The sequence below is a fragment of the Cavia porcellus genome, unplaced genomic scaffold (assembly GCF_034190915.1).
Source record: "Cavia porcellus strain 051 isolate PalLab524CR breed Dunkin Hartley unplaced genomic scaffold, mCavPor4.1 scaffold_26, whole genome shotgun sequence".
Taxonomy (NCBI): Eukaryota; Metazoa; Chordata; class Mammalia; order Rodentia; family Caviidae; genus Cavia; species Cavia porcellus.
The window spans coordinates 16,985,567-17,011,717 of NW_026947509.1; the positions used below are offsets into that span (position 1 = coordinate 16,985,567).

The 26,151-nt window shown below is 37.0% G+C and overlaps 1 protein-coding gene across 8 annotated transcripts in view; it reads right to left on the reverse strand.

Annotated features, from left to right (window-relative positions):
- The window catches only part of Smyd3 (SET and MYND domain containing 3), a 715,019-nt gene that overhangs the window by 552,731 nt on the left and 136,137 nt on the right, over positions 1–26,151 (reverse strand). The window contains exon 1 of one of the 8 annotated variants that reach the window (XM_063236769.1): positions 3,677–3,843. The exons of the other annotated variants lie outside the window; for them this stretch is intronic. The gene's annotated coding sequence lies outside the window, so the exon portion shown is untranslated. Of the gene's footprint in view, positions 1–3,676; positions 3,844–26,151 lie in introns of those variants that run through there. 8 annotated transcript variants of the gene reach the window in all.

The window sequence follows — 26,151 nt, forward strand, 5'->3', positions numbered from 1 at the left end:
GAATTAGACAAGTTTCTTTCGGATTCCAAGAATGGCTCTGTTTCTTTATGCAAATTATGAACCAAATATGAAAATGAAAGTGCATATAATAAGGTGAAACTACAATAGCCTCAGAGCAGTAGAGATAATAAATATATACACTTTTGACAGATTTCAGGAACATGCTGTTTGCATAGTAACTGACTCAAGCGTCCCTCCAGAACTAGAATTTCTCAATGAAAAGTAATCTAGAAAAACAAAGTGAGAATGAATTGGTCATAGAAAAGTGATTTTTTCCCTTCACTTTCTCCCTTCACTTCAAAAATGAGAAACAGGGGGCTTCCGGGAGAACATGGCGGACAGATAACAGCTACTACGGAGGCTCTGTGAAAGGCTCGGCTCAGAAGTCAGGAAGGGTGCGGAGTAAAGAGACATAAGCAGGTGAAGATACGCTCTGCTGACTCAGGAAAGAACTGGGCTGAGAAAAACCAACTTGGAATGCAGTCCTGGTGCTAAAACAGGAACAGAAAAGCCTCAGTGTGGAGGCTGGAGCCCGCGCAATTGGAAGCTGCGATTTGGGTTTCCCGCTGCGCGGCGGCTGGCTGCCTCTACATCGGCTCGGCAAGGAGAGAGACACGTGGAAGCTCTGAGAACGGGAATCTGCGAACGGAGTCGAAAACAGGACGGGCAGGGAGGCGTACACTGACTTGTGGTGAGGTGAGTGAGAGAAACTGACACTCTACCACAGTTTGACTCCAGAGGAGGACGTTCTGGGCCCGGGCAGTCCTGCAAGAGCAGGGCGCAGTGGTGACTTCAGCCACACATCCCCCTCTCAGGCGGGATTGGTGAAAAGTGCCTAGCCTATGTGACACTGCTGGCGGACCCAGTAGGCTAGCCCAACCCAGATCCCAGAGCCTGATGGTGGCCGGGAGGGGAAGGCCCCGCGTAGGCTGCCTGGTCTGGAACTTCCTGGTGAGCTGCGGTAGGCGGGAACACCTAACCAACGCAATTCAATCAGGCTGTGGCTGAAAGGGAGAGAAGCTGGGCCTCTTATATAAGCTTGCATATATAAGGAACAGAGAATATGGGAAGAGGCAGCAACAAGAAAGGCTCCTCAGCCCCCAATTCTGAGAAACAGGTAATAGTGGACACCGCACCAATAGACATAAAGCGCCATATAGAGAGCCTCATAGATCAGTTCAGGAATGAAGTTATCAATGACCTGAAGCTAGAAGTACGCAGAATAGTTAAGAGAAATGCAAAGCACCACCCAAGAAAAAACAGAGGGTGGAATGGAAGAACAGAAAAAGAGGGGAGAATTGTTTGATGGAGAAAACAGAGAAAGCATAGAATACGTGAAGCAGGTTCAAAGGGACTACCAAGAAACTAAGAAGTCTATTGAAAACTGGCATAACAGCTTGAAAGAAACTAAGGACAGACTATCTGAACTGGAGGGCAGATTTGTAATACGGGAGAATGAAATGAAAAACTTCTTAAAAATAACAAAGAAACAAACAGCAAAAATACAAAGACAAGAAGATGATAAGAGGAGCCATAACTTAAGGATTAAGAACATAAAAGAAGAAGTAGGGACACAATCAAATGAACTACAAAAGCTACTCACAGAAATAATCCAGGAGAATTTTCCTAATTTAGCAAAAGGTAAAGATACTCAGATGTATGAGGCATACAGGACCCCAGCTACCTAAAACCCAAACAGAGCAACACCTAGGCATATAATAATAAAAATTCCAGAAATTCAATACAAGAACAGAATATTAAAAGCTGTCAGAGACAAGAAACAGACCACTTACAAGGGAACACCCATCAGAATTACAGCAGATTTCTCTGCACAAACCATCAAATCACGAAGAGCGTGGGGGGAAATAATTCAAGCTTTGAAAGATAATAATCTCCAGCCAAGATTGAGATATCCTGCACAACTGTCCCTGGAAATTGATGGAAAAACAAGGTGCTTCCAGGATAAAGAGGAACTGGGGGAATTTGCAACCACCAATTCAACTCTACAGAGAGTATTGCAGGATATTCTAAAAAAAGAAAAATACAAAGAATCCAGAAATAGTGGCGGGGAGGCCACAACAAATGGAGCAGAGAACAAAATGAAGAAGACAAACTAACAACTACTGACAGAAAAAGAGCTCAACAGAAATGAGGCAGAGAAGATTGGATGATAGGAACAGCTATTTTGGAGAAAATGACATCTTAATAGGTAATACGGATTTAGTATCATTTTGTTTTGAAGTCTCATCAAGCTTTTGTTCTTCTGTCTCCATTGGTCTAAATCGGTTGTATCTTATTGGATTTTATTATGTACGATAGTATAAGCAAAAACCTTTTAAAGACAAGGAGATTATACAGAAACCATTGTTCATTTTCTGTTAGTCGATTCTAAATACTCTGTAATGCTGTCATTCTCTTAAATGGTTTTACATTGCTTTGATATACTTAATGCTACAGTATACGAAGTTGTACTCAAGGATTTCAAGGAAAGAGACAATATGGTAACTACTTTTATGTCGGGATTATCTGATGGTGAAACACTATTCTGCTTAAATGGTTATGTTTTGATCTGCGCTGTTTTGCTGTTATGCCCTCTTTTATCTCAATCTCCACTCCATTATTTACTTTTTTATTTTTATCCTTTTAATTAAGGGAAAAATAAATAAGAATAGCAGGATATATTATATTAACCCACTTTGACTTTCCATTATCTCGATTTAAAGCCCTGTATTACTCTCACCATCTTGTTTTTGACTGATGTTCCCCTATTCTGTTTTGCTGGATAGTATCAGGTTCGAAAGTTTAGGCATCAGCTGTGAAGATAATGAGATTCATTATAACGCCCATTCTCATTGACTTTTATCTACTTTTGAAGACCTACAATGTCTCCAATGTTTTGGTTTTGTCGGTTTTGTTCTTTACTGTTTTGTTCACTTTTATTATAACTAATGATATAGACAATTCTATTAGAGATAGCGGGAGGCATTATGGTAACCATTGTTGATCACCTTGTATTATGTTTTTACATTATCTATTATGTCCACCCTTTTGATTTGACCGATTCTGTTCTGTTATGTCACATTTGGTTTTACTCTCTTCCAAAAAAGTAATAAGAACCGTAGGAGCAATGAAACCCAAAATGTATAATAGTCATTGTACAAAAGAGAGGAAAAGAAAGTGCTCTAAACTATATAACTGCATGTATATTTAAGTGTATAAGATAGAAAATGATATCACAGAGTTTTATTGGATCATTGAACAGAACTGTTTGCAATATCATTGTTGCAGTGTCCACTTTACAAGCTTTAATTTTGTGATTTGAACAATTATTTCTAAGATGACAATATGTAATCCATTAACTAGTGATTTCCGACTGTTTATTTTTCTGTCAATCTGTATAATTTGTACCCTTTCTCTGCTTTTTTTTCTCCTTAAATAAAATTTTAAAAAAATGAGAAACAGTATTTTATCTCCAACTAAGAGAAGACATTAATATTATTTGTACCTTTCTCTGCTTTTTTTTCTCCTTAAATAAAATTTTAAAAAAATGAGAAACAGTATTTTATCTCCAACTAAGAGAAGACATTAATATTATTTGTACCAAAATAAAAAGATCTTAAAGCAACTCATTTTTAAAAAATAAATAACAAAAATAAGCAAAAAAGCAATCTCTTACCATTTGTTTATATAAACTTTTGCTGCTACAGAACAGTCAAATCATAAAAAATTCTTTGGTTACTCAGTGTCACAGACAACACAGTTCATGGACCATAATAAATTAAATCTTTTCTTCCAAGTATACAATAGGCTGGCCATAGTGGGTTTCTCCAACAGCCTAAGTTACTGAAAAGGAAATAAAAATTAAGCAAAATTAATTGTTTTTCAGTATATAAGGAACTAGATAAGGGTAAAGAGTACAAATTATCTATAGATATCAAAAGAGATTACTTGGGCCCCTTAAATCTTCACTAGAGGAATATTATTTAAAGGAACATCTCTGATCTTCTTAGGTTTCAGGAAGGAAACAGTGTTCCACTGTTTAGCAACTCTGCTCTAAATCATGACCAGTTATCAAACAAAAGGAAAGAAATCTCCTAGAACACATATGGAAAACAAGTGTTACTCATTCTCAAATTTCTCCTATTTCTAGCACCTGCAGAATCCAGTTTAAACTTCCAACAGAGAAAAACTTCATACTTGTACAAACCTCTTTCTAATGTGCCCAGATCCCCTAGAGGTCTCCCAGGGTGACCAGGACCTAAATTCTTCAGCAACCATCCCACTAGAGAAGGTAGCAGGCTCACCACTGACCCTCTGAGCGCAAGCACAGGCTGTGACTCATAGGGAAGCCCAGCAACCCTCTCGTCCTCTAAGGCACACTCCTCTAGGTGAAGCACGGCCCTGTATAGTAGGAAACAACCGGAGTCCAAGTGGAATACAGCCCTACAGTCAGAAATAACCCTAGTATCTTTACAACCTCTCATTTCAGGCTTCAGATCTCTAACAATTTTACATACTGAACAATATGTTAAGAACCAAAATTTAATTGATTATTGATCAATATGACTTGTGGGAAGAAAGCTAAGAAAAACACTAGGGTAAATTACATAAAATTGCTTTTAAAAAAGTTTTTTGATTTGAGGATATGTGACTTTCTACCACAAATGCCTTAAAACAAGTTTTAAAGATTTCTAAATGGAATTCATATGGAATGGTTGTTCACACAATTGACACATGCAATGCTCTTTAGAACAATACTGCATATAAGGGACAGTCAACACTATGATGGGCAAGCTCTTAAGGATAAACCCAAAGATGGGGCTGGGGATTTAGCTCAGTAGCATAAGCGCCTGCCTTTGCAAGTGTGCGGTCGTGAGTTCAATCCCTGGTACCGACAAAAAAGAAAAAGACAAAAAAATAAAAAGAATAAACCCCAAGAACAAAAATGTATCTTTTTTAATAGATAAAAGCCAAAAAATAGGGTCTAAATCTAATTTTTAAGACAGAGACCACAGAAATAATATCTCCTTACAAAACTCTTATATATGCAAACATCTTTGAAATCTAAACATGCGGATTCATTAGAAATATTGATGTCATGTAGTCAAATATGTGAATATTCTCCATGGAATTTTCTGAAGCAAATGAAATTTTACGCTAGGAAAAAAATCCCAATTAAAATTATGCTATTCTACCAAGCTAGTGCAATTACTTTCTAATAAAATAAAATATGCTGGAAAATGCTAAACATAAGCTCTCCCTCTGGCACAAACATTCAAAACAATACAGTAAAGAGACTTTTCATTTTTGTTCCTAGATAGTAATTATATTAGTTTGGGCCCAAAGGCCTTTTTCAAAATTAAACAGATTTACATCCACCACTCAACTATTAAATAAATACTCTTTAATACAAACCAGCAGATGTGGTCAAAATAATATAGTGTTATAACACTGGAAAACAGAATTTATTGCTATGTTCCCTATCACTTTATTTCATATTTCTAACATTTACTATAGAAACTAAGGAAATGCAATGGCTAATACTTCAGAGAAAATGAATCCCTGATTCACTAGTACCATGTCTTCCCAGAACTATAAGCAATTTAAATTGAAATTAGCACTTAAGGAAAGGCACAGCAAAATATTTTGAACGAGTTAGTGTTAGCAAAGGCAGATTACTTACTTGGGTACTTCCCTTTCCAATGCCCTCAGTCTCCTAAACTAAATGATAGTTGTGGAGACTGTAGCAACCAATGAAACAAAATTCAGTTGTCAATCTGACAATTGTCAGTGATTGGCCACTGTGGGGTGCTTGGCCCCTGCAGAGGCACTGAGAACCAAGCAGAACAGGTGAGTATATACCACCTGCAGAATGGGCTGCAAGACAAAACTATTCTAAGGAACAGCACAGACTACACAGGACCCAAGTTCACATGAAGAAAACATCACTTTCATGGATAAACAGTAAACAGAACAGGATGGTATCACTGCTCTAAGGAAAAGCAAGTAAATAGTTTTGGCAGTTCAGAGTTCAAAATCTGCACACTACACCCACCTATACTAGAAATAAAACCTTTAAAGCTGTCTTAGACTCAGTCTCTTACTCTAAAGTGGGAATAAGTGACTACTGATAAAAGTGCTATAGAGTGTGTGAACATTCAGAGTATCACACCCAAAGCTAAAACTGAGGCTACTAATTGCATTTCAAGAAAAATTCATCTATTCCTATGCAATGTTAGAAAAAAGGTTTCTTGAATGCCTTTTCACTGGTTGCTAAATTAGCAAAATCTACAATGTGCTACAAATCTGTTCATCCCATTCAGTCACACAGACCATTTAGTGGCACCACTTTTGGAAATCCACATATACCCACAATACTTGGTTCTAATTTCAACTTTTGGCTAGCATCTTGTGTTTTATACATTTACAGAAATTTTTACTACTGAATCCACATTCACTGAAATTTCTAGTACTATATTATTAATTTGATCAGACTCACTGACCTCAAAGAGGTTCTGATTCAAAACGCTCTAAGTTTAGAGTAGTAAAAAAGTTTTTGTAGATTTCATTTGTGGAAATTAAAATCATATGGGACTGTTAAACTTTCAGGCATATTAAAACGCAATTGCGACTCCTAACATTCTGTTTGCTTTACACTATGAGTACCTGTAACAAGTTAAGGAGTATATTAACATTTTTATAAGAGCATAGATTTAAATTTTCCTTATTATGTTAACAATATTCTGAGAGAAGGCTGTGCAAGTTGTAGGTCACTTTGATAGCTAATAATTAAAAACCAATGACATAAGGATATTAAAGTACAGCTGGCTTTTTTTCTAAGCAAAGCATAAGTAGACTAAAGAAAGCTGTGACCAAACTGAACAAAAGAAGAAATTTTTTCTACTTATGCTACCTGTGTTTCTAAATGGGAAATTTCTTCAGTACTGTCTAGTAACACAAGTCTGATAATCTAAGAGATGCATTACATTTTTCTAAAATTCTTGAAATCTACAATAACAGGAACATTGGGAAGAAAAAAATCTGACTTCGTGAAAGACTGAAAACCATTTATGTATGTAAATATTGCTAGTACAAATATGACAGTGCAAAAACATGAACAGCATCAAAGTTAAAATTCTGGACTTGTTTTAAAGTCCTTTATTGCACTCATCATTTTGTTTTATTATTTCATTCTGTTCTGTTCCGTTTGATGTTTACTATACGTCTGAGGTTGTCTGCAGCTATTTTAAAGACATCAAAAGGCATTATGGCAACTATTGTCGATTTTGTAATGTTCTTAAGTCCTGTATTTCTTACATTGGTTTGTTTTGATTGGTTTTATTTTGTTTTATCTGCTTTAAAATAAAATTTTAAAAAATAAAAAAGTTAAAATTCTGTAGAAGACATAACAATAGTTGATCTATATTTCCATCTATATGCCATTACTTGTGACCTTCAAAAAGCCACAAAAGAAAAAAAAGATATTCACCTTGAGTCCAGTTCCAGGAAATTTTTGCCATTCTGGAATAATTATCTGCCGTGCTTCCTCTGTTGAGGAAATGAAACTTATTCGTACTATGTTTCTATTTTAAATTCAGTTATGAGAAAACCAGAAGCCAAATTTACTAACTATGGTAATTTGTTCCTTTCAGAGGCCTGGAAGCCTGTTCCTTTGCCTGCTTTAAATATCGGAACTTGGATTTTACATTAAGTACCTTGCTTTGTTTATCATTCCTTTGTTTGTTCATGCGCTGGTGATTGAGCCCAGACCCTCAGGCATGCTGAGCAAGTGCTTGTCCACTCACTGATCTATGCTCCAGCTCTCTTTAACTTTCTTTTTATTTATTTATTTTTTTTTTTTTTTTAGAGACAGGGTCTCACTATATTGCCCAGGCTGGAGTGCAGTGGCTATTCACAGGCACGATCCCACTACTTATCAGCACGGGAGTTTTGACCTGCTCCGTTTCCGACCTGGGCCGGTTCACCCCTCCTTAGGCAACCTGGTGGTCCCCCGCTCCCCGGAGGTCACCATATTGATGCTGAACTTAGTGAGGACACCCGATCGGCATAGCGCACTGCAGCCCAGAACTCCTGGACTCAAGCGATCCTCCCACCTCAGCCTCCCGAGTAGCTGGGACTACAGGCGCGCGCCACCACGCCCGGCCAGCTCTCTTTAACTTTCAACAAGAAGTTGCCTAAAGTTCTCCTAAAAGTAAAGAATAATGAAATTTCAAATAATTAAATCTCTTTTATGGAGAATAAAATGACACTAAAGCTTATTTTACACTTTTTTTTTCTTTTTTTCTTTTTACTAGTACCGGGGATCGAACTCACAACCGCCTGCTTGCAAGGCAGGTGCTTATGCCACTGAGCTAAATCTCCAGCTCCAATTCTTTTTTTTTTTTCACACTTTTTTTTTTCTTTTTTCAACTAAAGCTTATTTTAAAAAAGAAAAACAAAACTACCTAGTCCCAGAGTAATCTTAAAAGAAGAAGCAGAGTTGTAAAAGTAGCCCAACGATAGAGCTCTTGTCTGTCATGGGTGAGGCCCTGGGTTTGATCCACAACACTGCAAAAAAATAAAAATTTTTAAATTTGTTTTAAAGAATGAGACATGAAATTAAATGTTACACATGCCAATATATTATGATTAATTATACATAATCTGTTATTGTTGTAAGGATTGAACCCAGAGCCTTCATATTGAACTATAACACCAGCCCTTTTTTAATCTGTATTTTTTTTTTTTTTTTTTTTTTGGTACCAAGGATCAAACTCATGACCACGTGCTTGCAAGGCAGGCACTAATGCTGCTGAGCTAAATCCCCAGCCCCTTTAATCTGTATTTTAAGACAGGGTCTCGCTAAATTGCTAAAGGTTAAAACTTGAATTCTGCTGCCTCCATCTCCCAGCGCACTGTCATCACAAGCACTGCCAGTACGTCCAGTTTATACAGTATTAATTATTCTTACAAAGACAGTTATCATGTGCTGATAACCATTAGACAAGCATTAGTAGGGGTTAATGCAAAGGCCTTGAATTGGTGCTTGTTTGGTCATTTGGTAGTGAGCATGCAGTATAGTCAAAAAGACTTGCCACTGTCCCCAGTTATCAATGTCACTAATCTACTTATCAAACATCCATCTGAGTTTGAGAATATCTTGCTATGAAATGTGGATATTCTTTGAAAAGACATTTGCAACGTCCTGTGAATTAAACACATAGTTGTAATATTTTCCTTCATTTAGTTGCGATTTTAGGAACAGAGAAGTTTTTAGGTAGAGAAAGAGAGGACAGCATAGAGTGTTGAACATTTCAAGAGCTTAGAAAGTAAAAAGAAAATATGACCATGTATTAGCTTCCCCATTGTTAGAACAAAATACCCAGTACTCGTTACTTAAAAGAGGAGAGTGATTGTGGTTCACGGTTTCAGAGGTTGTAGTCCCTGGTCAGCTGACTCCAAGGCAGGTACATTATGGTAGAGGAGCGCAGCAGGCAAAGGTACTCAGCTCAGACCATCTAGGAAGCAGAAAGTGGGGAAACCCAGAGAAGATGGGGCCAGGGACCAGACATGGTCCCCAAGGTCACAGCCTATGATCCACTGCCCTCACCTAGGCCCTGCCTCCTAAGCACTAACGGCTACAAACTCATCCATAGGTTAACCCATTGTGGATATGAGCCCCCTTAGAATCAATCACCCTTCTAGGAGTCTGAAGAATATAATTACTATATGAAAGTGTTTTATATACTAGTATATTAATAATGTTTTATAAAATATAAATATAGTAAATTACACTTTATTAATTGAATTTATTTCTAAAAGCCATTTGCTACAAATAGTATCATAAAATATTTCTTAGTTTTTAATAACATATGAGCAGCTGGCAACTTAAAATAATGAAATCATTATCCTTGTATTACATACCAAGACCAGTATTTCTGGATTTAATATCCTGCAGCATATAAAAAGCAATCATTCCAGAAAAGAAACTGGTATTAAAAGGAAGCGCCAGGTATGGTGGAACATACCTATAATCCCAGCACTTCAGAGGCTCAGGAGAACTGTCTAAAATTCAAGGCCAGACTGGGCTACATAGTAAGTTCAAGGCCAGTCTGAACTACGTTGCAAGGCCACATCTCTCCCACTCATCAATCAATGGGAAAAAATTTTGCCTAAGGGAACTTGCATTATCTAGCCTCATCCTGAATAGAGGTTTCTACTTCATCTAATATGCCATATTAAATCATTTTCTTTGACTTATGTAAACATTCACCCAAATATAATAGAACTTATTTATTCTTTTATATAAATCTTCACATTAATTTGGAGTTAAACATTAAATTTTAAAACCTTAGACACAGAGTTGGAAGTATAGTTCAGTGGTAGAATGTGCACTAGGCATGTGTGAGGCCTAAGGTTCAATTCTTAATACCAAAATAAATAAATACAAAGAAAAATTTAGGTTAGATGGAGCAATCTTTAACAAAGCTGTTCTGTTCCTATAAAGTGACCAGTGACCTGCTAGTCAATCATTCACTGATTCATTCTTTTCACATAAATGGGCTTTGTTCTTTATTATGAAAATGCCAAGCACTTTGTTAGACATATGGTGGACCTCACCCATCATTTATCCAGCAACCATACCAGGTTAAAAGAATTATGAGCTGTCAACATATAGCTCTTGATTTCAGGGAAGGTAGGTTGCCACCATCAAGGGAATAACTACGCTACAAAACTACCTCACTGCCCTATGGCTGCTGGCTGCTGGTGACGCACTTCAGGTTACATACTTATGTGGGAATATATCCAATTCTCCTCCTTTACAGACTCCATTCTTGCAAACTCATCAACTTTGAATCAAGAATATGCCCTATGTATATACACTGAAGACCTGGGCCCCAAGTCAGTACCATTGGGAGGTGAGCCCTTTAGCAGGTGAGCCCTAATGGGAGGTTCTAAAGTCATAGCCCTTGAGGGGATTGTGGGACCCAAAATACTTCCTCCGATCTTTGCTTCCTGACTGATGACATGAGCAGTGCTGCTTCATCACACACTGTGCATGATGTGCTACCTTACCACAGGCCTAAAGCAATAGGACTAAACTTAAGAACCAGAATCTCCAAAACTGCGGGCAAAAATAAAGCTTTAATCCTTATAATTATCTCAAACAGTGATGGAAATATGACTACCTACTTAAGTTTTTTAATAACCTTCAAATTAACAATTATAGCATTTTTGCACTTAGTAGCAAATGTGTAGAGACTCAAAAAAATTTGCATATGTTCCCAGCTGTCAAGGTCTTGCGCTAAAATGTCTCCCAAAAGCTCCTGGGTTAACAAACTTGATCCCCAATACAGCAATGTTCAGTGACTGAATCACGAGGGCTGATCTCATGCAGATTATTCCACTTATGGATTCGCACCATAACAGGAAGGGGTTTTGTTACATAAGTGAGCTCTCTGTTTGCTTCCTGGCTGCCATGAGCTGAAAAGCTGTCCTCTGCCACATTCTTCCACCATGATGTGTTTCCTCACCACAGGCCTAAAAGCAACCAGGCCAAGTAACAGTGGACTAAAACCTCTGAAACTGTGAGCCCAAATAAATCTTTCCTTCTGCAAGTTGACTTCTCTCAGGTATCTTATCACAATGACACACAACTAAGTAACATACCATCTAAGGTCAGACAAGATAACACTGCCTTCATGTCTCAGCTTTCACATAATAAACTGTCCTTCCTACAGTCTACACAGTATCACATTTTTATCACTTTCTTTGGCAACTTCAATGTTTAAAATGGCTCGTGATTTGTCAACTTCACTGGATTAAGAGACATCTAGAAAATTAATAAAGCAAGCTCCCGAGTTTTTGTTTGGTGGTCACAGAAGCATGACCTTGTGAACTTGGGTACTCTACATGCTCCCTAGCTAGCTCCCCTCCAGTACTCTTCCCCTGCTCTGTTTCTGGCTACCATGAAGTAAGCAGCTTTGCTCTGCAGTGCCCTTCTGGCATGATGTCTCTTTCTTTCACATTCATTTGGAGTCACACACTGAAAACATAAGCAAGTTTGAAGGTCATTCAAGCTCTCTTCTCCTTCAAACTGTGGTTGTTTCACATTGTGTCTCAGAAGTTAGAAAGCTAACAGAAAACTGGTACTAGAAAAGTGGAGTCATCACTGTGACTCTAGCTGATCATGTGATTTAGAAACCTTTCGAAAAGGTTTATGGGAAAGTTTGTAAACGTTTGGACATTTGGGCTAGAGAAAGCCCAGAACAAGTAGAATCTTAATGGGTGTGTCTGGTCAAAAATCAAAAGACCACAATGCTGACAGAAATGAAGACAGCAAAGACCAGGTTCAAAACATTTCAGTTGGGACAAGGATTCCATTGGCAGTTGGAACCAAAGTCATGTGTATTACATTCTGGCAGAAAATATGTCTACATTTAGTTCATGTCCTGAGACTTAGAGGGTAACTGAGATTAAAAGCAGTGAGTTAATTAACCTGGCAAGGGGAATTTTGAAGCAACCCAACATTCAGGCTATGACATAGATATTTCTGGCAGCTTTTAGCCAGATGTAAACTGGAAATGAGGAGCCCAAAGCTTATTTCAAAAGTTTCCAGTTTTGCCAAAAAATAAAGTACCTACAAAGTTGGAGCAAAGGAGTGCATGGTTGCTGAAAATAACATAAAGAAGTCAACTACCTTGCATCAGGACAATAGGAAAACTGGCTGGGAGTATCTCAGATATCAGCAACACTCCACCCTTTACAGATTCAAAGGTGGAAAACTGTAAAGCTTTCATTTGAAAAGTCAGCCCCAAGACTTTTCAAAGCGTTCAGGAATTTCCCAGCATCCACACATTTGAGGTCACTACAGCCATGGTCCAGGAGGTTCTAGCTACTGCTCGAGCTGTCAATTAGAGGTTGGTATCATCCACATGTGCTGGCTTTACAGGCATACAGAATGTAAGAATTATGGGGCTGTGGTGGCTTCCATCCAGACTTCAAAAAAGGCCTTGAGAGGCCAGCAGTGTGCCTTTGAAAAGGCAGTTTATAAATGGTAAGAATAAATCAAAGGTCAAGTGGAGATCCCAAGAAATTGGAAAAGCAAGAAACGGCTTAAGAAATCACAGGCAGTAAGCTTGCCAACCCCAAAATAAAGGTCACAAGGAATGGAACCAGCAATGCCTTCAGGACAAGGTCATTCAAGCTCCTAGAAGTTCACTCTTTACAACCTGACCAGAGTGCTGAATACACAATTTAATGTTTGCCTTTTGGGTCTTGCTTTGTTCCCATTCCTTTTTATACTTGTATTCTTCCCCTTTTTGGATGAAAATGTTTACTCTGCTATTAAGGTCTGCAGTGTTTAACTTTTTCTCTTAACATGGGCCTGCAGCTAAAAATTTGCCTTAAAGTCTCAGAGAAGATTTTGTACTCCATCTTTTCAGCAATGGTGAAATGAATAAAACTTGAGCAATGCTTAAGAGATAGGCTAAATACATTGTTCATAAAGATGGCCATGAGTCTGGAGGGGCAGACAAAAACTGTATGGTTTAGACCTGGAATGTTCCCCAAAGGCTCATATTGGCGGAGGGGAGGGAGTGTCTGGAAAGTGATTGTAGCATGGGGTACTACACTCATCACAGCTTCAAGGGCTGCGAAATGATTGAGTTGGAAGACGTAGGTCACTGGACAAATGACCTAGGAGTCTATCTCCTCAACTCATCTCTTCTCTCTGTTTCCTGGATGCTCTGATGTGAACAGCGTTTCTCTATCTCACCATTCCAACACTGGAGCCAGAAAACTATGGACTGAATCTTCTAAAAAATATGAGCCAAATAAATCTCTCATTGCGTTGTAGGTATTAGTTATTATATCCCAGTGATAGAAAAGTGACTAAGACAAATGATTTCCAAAACGTTTTGGTCTCAATACATACTTAAAAATTACTGCAGGACCCACATTTATTTGTGTGAATTACATGTATTAATATTTAACAGATTAAAATCAAGAAACTTTAAAATATTTAATTTGGGTCTGGGTCTTTACTAGCTTCACATAATACCCACATACCATCCTAAACTCTCTCTGAATTAAGGAGTGCACATGGCCCACATAAAGAAGCCATAATAAACAGTGCCCACCTCCCCCACACTTTTTTCTTCATAAAAACAAAGAGACAGGAATGTCATGCCTGACAGGTGAGGCCATCACCAACAGGCATGGCAGGAAACCACAGAAGGACAAAGAAAGCCATGTCCCTTTGCACAGCCAATCCCAAGAAATGTGACCATACTAGCTAGCATCTGCCCTGTCTGTTCAGAGAAGCACAGCCACACTATCTCTGCCCCCAAATTCCTCAAGGCAGCAGGCTCTTCCCCTTCCCTTGAACTGCTTTGTTCTACCTCACTTTCTTCTGATGCTGTTATCCAAACTCACCCTGATCCCACAGGAAGAAATAAATGCTACAGTCACTGATACACAGCTTTCTCAGGTGGTCTCTCTCCCCTCCGTGTCTTTAAGAAACCCTAGTTTAGGGAGTCTTGAAAAAAGGGCTCTTGGAGGGAGGGGGAAAACAGTTAAATACAATCTGAATAAAATCTCTTAATTAGAGGTGAAAACATTTAGAAGGGTCAAGGAAACTAGATTATGCTTGTATAAAAAAAGGAAATATTAAGTAATTGATTAAAATTATTTTTAAAAGTATAGGTGATAAAGCAAACTTAGAATGGCACTAAAGGATTAAAGACCCTCTGGTGATACAGAGTAGAGAAGAGAGACAAAGCTTATCAATACTTTATATATAAAGTATCACATATAAACTGTAATTAAGACAGAAGACTTGGCAAAGAATGATGGTGCCCAGCTGTAGTCCCAAACACATGTGAGACTGAGGCAGGATGATCACTTGAGCCAGCATACAAGCTGAGGAACACAGTAAGATCCTGTCTTAGAAAAAATAAAAAGAAGACCCCCAAAATGTTCTCATATTATGAAAGAAGACCAGAGAGCTCAGACTGGTAAACAAATAGGCCTGTGTGAAGTGGATTTATATGTAACTACGTAAAGGCTCTTTAGCTTAAAATTATACTATCTTTAAAAGTATACAGAATAAAATGTAACACATTCCATAAAATAAAAGCCATTATAATGCTGCCTTTTGGAACATGGGCAAAATATCAAGATGACTTACTCCTACTCTATAAAGTATAAGTTAGAACCAGGTTCCGCGGCACAAGCACCTGCCTGGCAAGCATGAGGTTGTGAGTTTGATTTCTGGTATCAAAAAAAAAGTAAGAATATACTCAGGCATACACACACATATATATATGTACTATCATGCATATCAATATTGTATTACACCAAACTAAGTCCAAAACACTGGTGATCATTAGCTTACATAATTTTTTTTTTAAAATTGAGAAAGATGCAATTTCCTTCACCAATATAAACCTTCAAACTTAATATCCCTAATGTTTTAGTAAAAATGTTGTCATGGTATATGTCTGTGGCCCCCAGGTCTTATGCATTTGCATTATGCATTTGTGATTGGTTCATTGTCTAGCACTTGGATTGATGGTGTCAGTGCTACAGCCACCTAGGGGTGGAGCCAGCACTCAATGTAATGGCAGGAAGAAGGTGTGTCTCTCACGTGCCCATTTCCACCTTGCTGTTTGCAGCTGCCATGAACTGCGGCCCAGCCTGCCTTGGAGCCAACTGAATGTGGACTGAAACCTCAACAAAAAACTATAAGAAATAAACCTTTCCTTTGCTAACTTTGGGCATCGGGTATTTTGTCTAGGAGAGGAGTAAAAAGTTACTAAGACACATGTTGTCATACAGTGTAACAATCACTGGTGAAAGTTGCTAGTATAGTTGTTACCCTCATCCACAAGGATATGACATGTTCCCATGTCATTGCCCCTCCTTGGATGCCTAAAACATTAGATAGTATCAAATTCTATCATAATACATTTTTCCTACATATAAATACCTATGATAAATCAGGCAATAAAAGAGATTAGCAATTATAATAAAATTGGGCTCAAGGTATAACTCAGTACTACAAACTTATTAGGAGTAAGACCTTGCTAAATCAGCAACACCAAAAAAACAAAACCTTAACAGCAAGATAGAACAAGTATAATGATATACTACCATAAGACTTAGGTGAATGTTTCCTCTCTCTCCCTCCTTTCAAAATATCTTTCTGTAGTGTACTCATCTTTCTTCTTCCTGTTATATGACACTTGAAGCACTTTAAGGCTGTTCTTTGGCCAATCTGAACTGCCAGTATAACCACTGGCTACGTGCTTTAGGGCTACTACATACATGGCTATAAACTCTGTAATACACACAGGGGATCTAATAAGCAAGATGGTTATTAAATGACTAATGGGCATAACACACTGGACAAAGAAAGGACTCATATTCCAAAGACAGACTGAGCAGAATGGTATGAGGCTTCACAGGTTCTCTGAATGGTGCAGAATATAATATTCCCAGGCTGAGATTCTCCTGCTTCAACCTCCTACATAGTTCAGATTGTAGGTATGCATCCCCATGCCTGGCCCCTCTCTTCATTATGAATTACTTTATTCCTGAAATTTTTCATTCAGTATGTTTTAGATGGTGGCTGACTGTAAGTAACTGAAACACAAAAAACAAACCCACAAATAAGGGGAAACTACTTAATGTATAGCCCAGAAATAATAAAAACACTTAAAAGAAGGCCATTATAAAAGTACTGCCAGCTATATATAAGAAAGTTTTGGGATTATGGAGAAGAAAAACAGCAATAATGGCAAAGTGGCTATGAAATATTGAAAATAGTACAACTATATTCCCTGGACTATAAAAGCATTTTATTTCAGTTTTTATTTCTTTGAGACAGGATCTCGCCATGTATCCCAGGCTGTCTTCAAACTCACTATGTATCCCAGGCTGGCCTCAAACTAACAGTGATATTTCTGCCTCTGCCTCCCAAGTGCTGGGATAAAGGCCATGCATCACCCTGCCCAGTGAATAAGAAGCATGTTAAACATTTACTATTTTCTTAATTACTTGTTATTCATAAAAAAATCAAATAAGCTTTCAAGGTTACATTTTCTCCTCAGTGGAACAATTCTCAGTGGAAAATCAAAGCGACAAGTAAAAATAGAAAATGCTTTTAAAATGTAATTTGCAGTGAATTTTTCAAAGTACGTCTGTCATTCCAAAAGACAGCTGCCATGAAATCTGGTATCCCTGAATATTTAAACTTAGAGGAAAAATTAAAATAAGTTATAGTAGAATCTTTCCTCACTGAGTGACTATTTCACTGAGACATATTTAGTAGCTTATGCATGTGTTCTTTACCTCAACTCTCTATAGAAGAAGGAATCCTTGTCTTTTTTTTTTTTTTTCCAGCACCTGGTATATGGCTATGCAGTTAATGAGTGTTCTATAAATGTTTGGTGGGTAACAAATGGTTTAAATAGTTTCTAATGATAATGTTTGTAAGAAAGATCATTTAGTTTTAAACAAGGAAAAGAACTGACATCCCTTATATCCTTAAAGCCAGCCCTTATATCTTCACTATTACCAGGCACAGGAGAAAATGACAGTAGACTGAAGAGCAAAACTTGAAGCTCATCTTAACTAATGAAACAGCACTATTATGAAATATTTGTGAGCTCTCCAAGGAAATATTTGTGAGCTCTACATTCAAGTGAAGGATGTATAAAAGATTACCATTCAGTTCAGTCCTAGAAAAATGCCTAGACACAAAGATGTTGGTCCAGTCACTGTGGGTCAGCACGTCATTCCATTCATCATTCCTCCTGCCCTTATTCTCATGTATGCTACCTAGTCTTTCTGCAAAACCCTGATCCTTTTCTTAGGCCCAAGCAAATGCCAGTGCCTTTATTTCTCCTGCTCTCCCTTATCTATGTCTGTAAGTGAACTGAAATTCATATCTTTCATTTAGTCTTGATATCTACAAAACAAAAAGAGAAAAGTGAAAGATACAGCAGAATCTCCAGTTAAGGGAAACAGAATATAAAAGGGCTTAATAAAAATAAATGACCTGCAATGATGGCTATAATTATTGTCAGATAATTACTAGGGATTCGACAGATCCTGACCCCCCCCAAAAAAAAATGGTGTCAAAAGGAGATGGAGGATGGAAAACATATGACTTGCTTCCACACTGTATGTATGTATGTCAAATAATGTATTTCCTCCTGGGTAAAGTAGGAAATAAAATTTACTTTTTTGTATATATGTATATGTGTGTATATATATATATATATATATATATATAGAGAGAGAGAGAGAAAGACACAGACAGACAGACAAACCGACATGGAAATACATATATGTTTTTTTGAGCTAAGAGTCTCAATATGCAGTTCAGGCTGGCCTCGAACTCATGGCAATCCACCACCCTTAGCCTCCCATGTACTAGGAATACAGGCATGTACCACCATGCCTGTCCTGGAGCAATATTTTAATGGGAAACTCTGAGAGACTATTAACCTTTGAGTATCTTTTTTTCTCCCAGATTAGGTAATGGGAGAAAAGGCCAGGTCTCAAAATTTTCTAAGTTTCATTTCATGTACAAGTTGAAATTAAAGTTAGGAAAACTAATTCCAATGATGTTCTAAGCAAAGGTGACTATGAAAATATAATAAATAAGACTACACTTAAATGTTACCCACACATATATATAAGCCTGGGTATACAGTTATCAACAAAAGTATCCCAAATTACTATTAACAATGTTGGTTTATAAAAGCAAATATAATGAAAAATAGACTTTTTAACAACTCATTAGTAGAAGACTAAGGTAGCCAACTTATCTTCCTATCTATTAGCATCAAAAGAAAACCTCATTATTTGTAGTAGCTGTATAAGCTGATTTTTCTCCCTCCTTAGAATTAGTTCGCCTGTGGGACATTACCTAATACTGCTAAGACATAGACTGATAAAATCCTACCTAGCTTTCTAGTAAAGAAACCTTTCATTCATACATTTCTTAAAAATAAATAAGGTTCAGGAAGAGAAAATTTATATATTTTCTGTATAGGCATTTTACTGGATAACCCCCTAGAAGACCAAGTTTTGCTCGTGCGCTCAAATATTGAAAATTTATTTTTGTCTCCAGAATGTCTTTCAAATTGAATTTACTAAGTACATTATTTAAATTCTAATGTATGTAAAACAATACCTAATTGTTCTGAATGAATTACAACATAAAATACTTGAGGCCTAATTTAGTGTTTATTTTTATTACTTAAAGTTAGTATGGTAATACAGGCTCAAAGTATTTTATTTTGAAAAAATTACTTTATAAATATTAAGGGCTTACTAATTTATTTTACCTGTTTCCACCTCAAATCCTCCTCATGAATTAAGTCATGTTCCTTAAAGAGAAAAGAGGTAGACTCATTTATCTAAACAAACAGAAAATTTTTCCTTCAAGGACCCAAAAGAAGAACCTGCGTGAGAGTTTCACGGAGGTCACTACAGAAACAGCAGTCCCCTCCAAACTGTGTATAGTACTGCTCATCAACATAGACATGGGTCAGCACTTATGAGAGTTACACAGAGCAGTGCTTCAAAAGTGAATCACTTGGGAAACTTAGAAAAATGCAGATTCTGACTCAATGGGTCTGACCTGGAGTTTTCTGCCCTTTTTTTTTTTTTAGACAGAGTCTCACTATGCCTTGAGCTTACTCTGTAGCCCAGGCTGGTCTCAAACTTGCAACAATACTCCTGCCTCAGCCTCCAAAGTACTGAGATTACAGTATGCACTACCATGCCTGGCTGTGCCACCATGCCTGCCTTTTCCTGCATTTCTAACAAGCTCTCAAACTATGCTGACCCTCTTAGCCATGGACCACACTCTGAGGAGCAAGGCACTAGAACATGAAAACACAGGTTTAAAGATCTCCAAGTAGATTTATTGGCTTGTTGCAGCAAAGAAGAATACCAGAAGAAACTAGTACCTTTGCAAAGAGTTACAATAAACCTTATCTGGGGCTTGCCCTGTCCTGAATGATATGGGTCAGTATAACACATTTTTTCTCCTAGGCTAAATAATGCAGCCCCCGCCCCCCGAAATGAAGTCTGCCCTCAATTCAACATTGTCAGGAATCAAAGTTATCTGTTGAATGGACACTATAATCATTTTCATCTAAGAGGCACCAGGAACAAAGGGCTAGAGTTGAAAAGAAGTCTGCCAGGAGCAGTAAGTAGTATAGTCCTGCAGTCCCAGCTACTCAGGAGCCTGAGGCAAGAGGACTGCTTGAGCCCAGCTCAAGCTAAGGTCTGCTTAGGCCATTTAGAAGGCCACATCTTTATCCACCAACAAATCACTCACTCACATAGAAGACTGCATTTCTATCCCCATAGCAAAGCAATCAACCCATAAACAAGCAATGCAGATCTTAAAACCTGCTTAGAATGAGGCACATTTTAAGTATATTAATATACACATCCATGCACATAAATCCAAATACAGAAATGTGTTATTTTGTTCCGAATGAGGCACATTCTAAGTATATTAATATATAAATCCATGCATATAAATCCAAATACAGAAATGTGTTATTTTGTTGCATTCCTGAAATATTTCAGGACTTTATGAATAGCAACATCAACACCAATAGAACTGATGCAGTCCTATCAGGAAGAATTTTACTTTTCTATTTCATTTTAGGCTGAAACAAATTGACTCTTCAGAGAGTGATGTGAATTGCCCCAAGAGGTTCTCTAAAAGCAGGCAGAACCAAATCGCTGATTGCTACTATGCCTTTGAAAGTTTCCTGGTTTCCACAAATTGATTATATGCATCATTACTACATGGGGACCAGCACCAAGAGACAGGGAAGAAGACTCCAATCACTGCCTCTATCTTCTGTGAACCCCTGAAGATAAAGGGCAAGAATATCACATATCAGGCAACCTGCTGATGTTAGAACACCTGTCTCAGGTACATGAGAGGGTAAAAGTGACTTGTAAAGCCTTTTTTTAAACATAAGAGGAAAATAAAATTTCCTGAGGCAGCTTACCAGGAAAATGGAAACTGTTTGGAGGAACAGCTCAATCAATAGTACGGGAATGAGGGTTACTGTACCTCATCATACAGGGGCCCCTTAGGAGCTTTGCGAATACATTATTTACTTCAAGACTGAAAAGAAAGCAGGAGTCACTTGTATGTAAGTAACTGACAAGAGATATTGCTACTGAAAATTGGGCCTTACAGATGTATTTACATCTCTATCCCACTGGTACAACATGCCTCCTTTTTTCTCAATCTTATACTGTTTATGAATTTTAGTTTTAGCTTCTTATTATTCGAAGGATGCTGTTCTCAAAGCCTCACTGACTAATTATATATCAAACCACAAAGTTTTCTGAGTTTCTGACCTCTCCTTAACACCCTATTTGAATCATCAGAGAACTCATAAATTAAAACTGATATACATCATCAACACTCATTTTCCTGCACAGTTGAATTTTGACTCAGGATAATTCCCCCCACTAAAAAAAAAGAAAGAAAGAAAGAAAACAAACTATTACACATGCTCTAGGTTCACTTGGATATCTGTAAAATGACCAAGCATTCATAATTTTAACAATTATTGATTAAGCATGTAAATAGCAACAACACTTCTTTATCAAATGTGGTTGAAGACAAGGTAAAAGACATGATATTGTGATTTTAAATTCCCAGAAATTATTCATAAACTGTAATTTATGCTGTCTTGAGAAAACTACACAATTTCTAATTTGCGTTTTAAGGACACAGGATATGCAGTACTATCTCTATGATCACCTAACTATTTGAGAAGATACTTTTAATGGCCTGAGGTGAAAAACTATCTCAGAACATAGGAGTTATTGTAAACTCCCAAATCTCTTGCTTGTTCATCATTAAAACAGTAAATATTTATTACTGCCACACCCTTACATTGCTCATGGTCCAGCAGAAAAAAATACATAGTGTATAAAAACTATGATTAAGTATAGTGAAACCTAATAATAATAGAGCTACCTACAAATTATACTCAGCCCACTTTGGATCTTTATTGAAAAGACTGATTAACACATGGTAGCCAATGCCCTAGCAGAGTTCTCCTAAGAGGCTGCACATCTCTTGAGATTTCAACTGCTCACATTATTTTTTAACATTTTAAATAATGACTACTGAAAATGGCATTGTAACAAAAGATGAGCAAGATACATGTCTATTGTCAAAACCTTATCAGCTACCAGGTGTTCTGGTTTGTTTAAATGTTCCCCCAAAGCCTCAGGAAGGTATAGGGGGATGGCTTTTGAAGGCAACTGAGTCTTGCATTTGTGATTGATTCTTTGTCTAGCACTGGGATTTGTAGCCTGAGCGCTACACCTGCCCAGGGGTACATACAATATTACAGCTGCCATACACTGCAGGGGAGGGAAGGAGACATGCATTTCCCCTCTTTCCCTTTTCACTTTTAACAAGAGTGAAAGTCAAAATGAACAGCTGCCCTTCAGCCATACCATTCTGCCTTGGAATCGGATGAGCATGGACTGAAACCTCCAAAAACTGTCAGCTAAATAAACCTTTTCCTTCCTTCATTTTTAGCATCAGGTATTTTGTCATAGCATCAAGAGAAAAGTTAACAAGACACCAGGCTATAAAATAAGCCTACATCATTTATGGATTTATAGGAACAATATATAGTACTATGAGAGAATGAAATGCACTAACATCAACTTTATGTGGATGAATATAAAATTCAACCATAGAAATTAATGATTCTGATCCAATATCAATAAATTGTAATTATGAATTTATTTTTTCTCACTGCATCCAAGTATTCAAAATTGTTTATTTATAAGTCATTCAATAAGACCAATATGATTACAGCCATATTGTTATCTGCAACTTCCATGTGTTTCCCTTACACTACTTCTCAAAAGAAATAAAAAGCAAAGATCAAAACTTCTATGTTTAATTCTTTAAAAAGTTCTCAATTGCTAGGTGACTAATTTTAAGAGACTTTCATAGGAGAAGAAGTTATTCTTTCATTTATCTATCTAAAAAGTGTTTACTAGGCCAAATACCATGTTAGAGGAAACAAACAGTGCCTTCCTTCACAAAGCTAAGTCTAACAGGAAAATAATTTTAGAAGGAACTAAAACAGTACACAGCTACTTTTTACAAATCTGTGGGACTACAACTACTACTTACATTTGAACATTTTATTACAATTTTGTTTTTAGTTTTTAATTACCTGGAGGGCTGGAGTTGTAGTTCAGTAACACAGCACTTGTCTAAAAGGACAAGGCTCTGGGTTCCATTCCCAGCAGCACAAAAAAGTAAAAAATAAATGCAATTGCTTTAGCTACTCATTGTAAGAAATATTACAATTGGCATTGGGCACTAATTACACTTTATTGTTTCCTATATTTTGATGCAGTTGTTCCCTGACCATTTACAAAAGAATACTCTTTGCCTCTTTTGGGCTACTGAAACTGAAATAGAAAAGGTAAGATCTAAAACAAAACAAACAAACAAAAAAATGAAACAGTCATGGAAAATATTAACTGTAATTAAAGACCTAGTGCATTTAAACTTTATTTTGTTTTCCTAAGTACAAAAAAATGAATGTATGGCATCAAAATACAGTCTTTTTTAAAAATTTTATTTAAAAGGAAAAAGAGAAAAAAACAAAACAAAACAAAGCGGTGTAAGGGTACAAGTAATACAGAACTACAAAAAAAAAAGTAAGAAATCATCAGTTAATAGATTACATGTTATCATCTTAGAGATAGTTGCTCAAGTCACAGTATCAAAGCAAAGTGGACATTCAAACAGTGAGACTGCAAACAGTTGTGTTCAATGATCCGACCAAAAAAATTAATATGGTCAGCTATTTAATACCCCTAAACACACTTGCTGTTGTATCCTTTAGAGCTCTTTTTTTCCTTCTCTTTTTTACAAAAAATTTTACACATTTTGGGTTTTATTACTCCTTAGTTCTTATTACTTTTTGGGGGGGGGGGAGAATAAAGTCAAATATGGCAAAACAAAGCTGTCAGTCAAAACCAAGGATAGACATAGCACATGATGTAAAACAGAGTACAAGGTTATCAACAATGGTTACCATAATGTCTCTTGTTTCCTTAACAAGAATCATCTATCTTATTAGGTATTATAAAGTTGAACAAAACAGTAGAGAACAAGACCAATAAAACTTAAGCATTGTAAACAATACAGGATTTCCAAAGGAGACAATAGTCAAACCAGAATGGGCATCTTAGTGAATCTTACTGCCTTCAAAGTAGTTGCTTATACCCTCAAACTTGATACTATCATACAGAATGGAACAGAGTCTAATCAGTCAAAACAAGATAGTGGGGGCTGAGGATTTAGCTCAACGGCCTAAGTGCCTGCCTTGCAAGCAAGCAGTCGTGAGTTCGATCCTTGGTACCGATAAAAATGAAAAAAGACAAAAAAAAAAAAAAAAAAAACCAAGATAGTGGGAATATTACAGGACTTCAAAACAAGTTAATAGGAAATCAAAAAAAGTTACTATTATATATCCTGCTAATTTTTTAAACTTTTCCCCTTAATTAAAAAAAAACATAAAAAATAACTAAATAATTTTTTTAATGAATAAGGGAGAGATTGAGATAAAGCAGGACATAACAATATAACAATACAGGTCAAAGCATGACTGTTTCAGCAACCTAGTGCGTCACCACCAAATAACCCGACTTAATAGTAGTTACCATAGTGTCTGCCTTTTTCCTTGAAATATTTGAATAAAACTTCATATACTATAGCTTCAAATATTTCCATATCAAGAAGCCCAGAATAAAACCTTTCCAATTAATAAGTGAAAACTTTATAAGGCTTCAAGGCCACATAATGGGGAATCATGATTACCACATATTTTTATATATTTGAATCATTACTTACATTAGGGAAACTATTCGGTATTCACACATGCGAGATTGATTTATTTCACTTATGAGTATGGTCTCAAGCTGCGCCCATTTACTGATAAATATCTCAATGTGATCCTTCTTTATAGCTGAGTAATACTCCATTGTATAGAAATACCACAACTTTTTTATCCATTCCTCAGTTGATGGACACTTGGGTTGTTTCCAAGATCTGGTGATTACAAATTGTGCTGCTATAAACATAGGTGCACATATATCACTGTGGTGTGATGTTTTCAGTTCTTCTGGGAATATGCCTAAAAGTGGAATAGCTGGAATAAATGGGATGTCCAATCCCAGCTTTTTGAGAAATCTCCAGAGTAACCTCCACAAAGGTTGTACCAGATGGCAAATAAATACATGAAAAAATGTTCATCATCATTGGTCATTAGAGAAATGCAAATTAAAACCACACTGAGATACCATCTCACTCCTGAAAGAATGACCAGGATCAAGAAAACCAACAACAACAAATGCTGGAGAGGCTGTGGGGAAAAAGGAACTCTCCTACACTGTTGGTGGGAGAATAGACTGGTACAAAATACAGTCTTGCCAGGCGTGGTGGCTCACACCTGTAATCCCACCCCTCGGGAGGCAAAGGCAGGAGGACTGTTCAAGTTCAAGACCAGCCTGGGCTACAAAATGAGCTCAAGGCCAACCTACACTGCATAGTGAGACTCTCTCCCTCCCCCTCCTTTTGCCCCTCCCTGGCTCCCTGCCCCGCCCCCTCTCCCTGCCCCTTTCTCTCCCCCCCCCCCACTGTAGTCTTTGGAAAACACTGGAAAATAAAAACATTTTATGGAAGGAAATTATTTGTGCCACTGTAATATTCAGACACATTCAAATTTCATTAAATTTGAAGTTTATGAATCTAATTGGTCATACATAATGAATGTAACTGTAACTCTTTGAAGAGTTTAGGATAACTGAACATCACAGTATTTTAAGACTCCTATTTCCTCACTTAATTCAATGATTATTTTCTTGCAAAGCTTTCTTTGAAAGCTGAAAGAAAAAATTTTGTTTCCAATGACAGTCATTCAAATGGAAAATACTAAAAATGTTAAATTCCAAGAAATATAACATATAAGCATAAAAGTTTTAAAACATCCCAGTAATAATGCTTATATAAATGTAATTCAGAGCTATTTTAATATTACTCATAACACA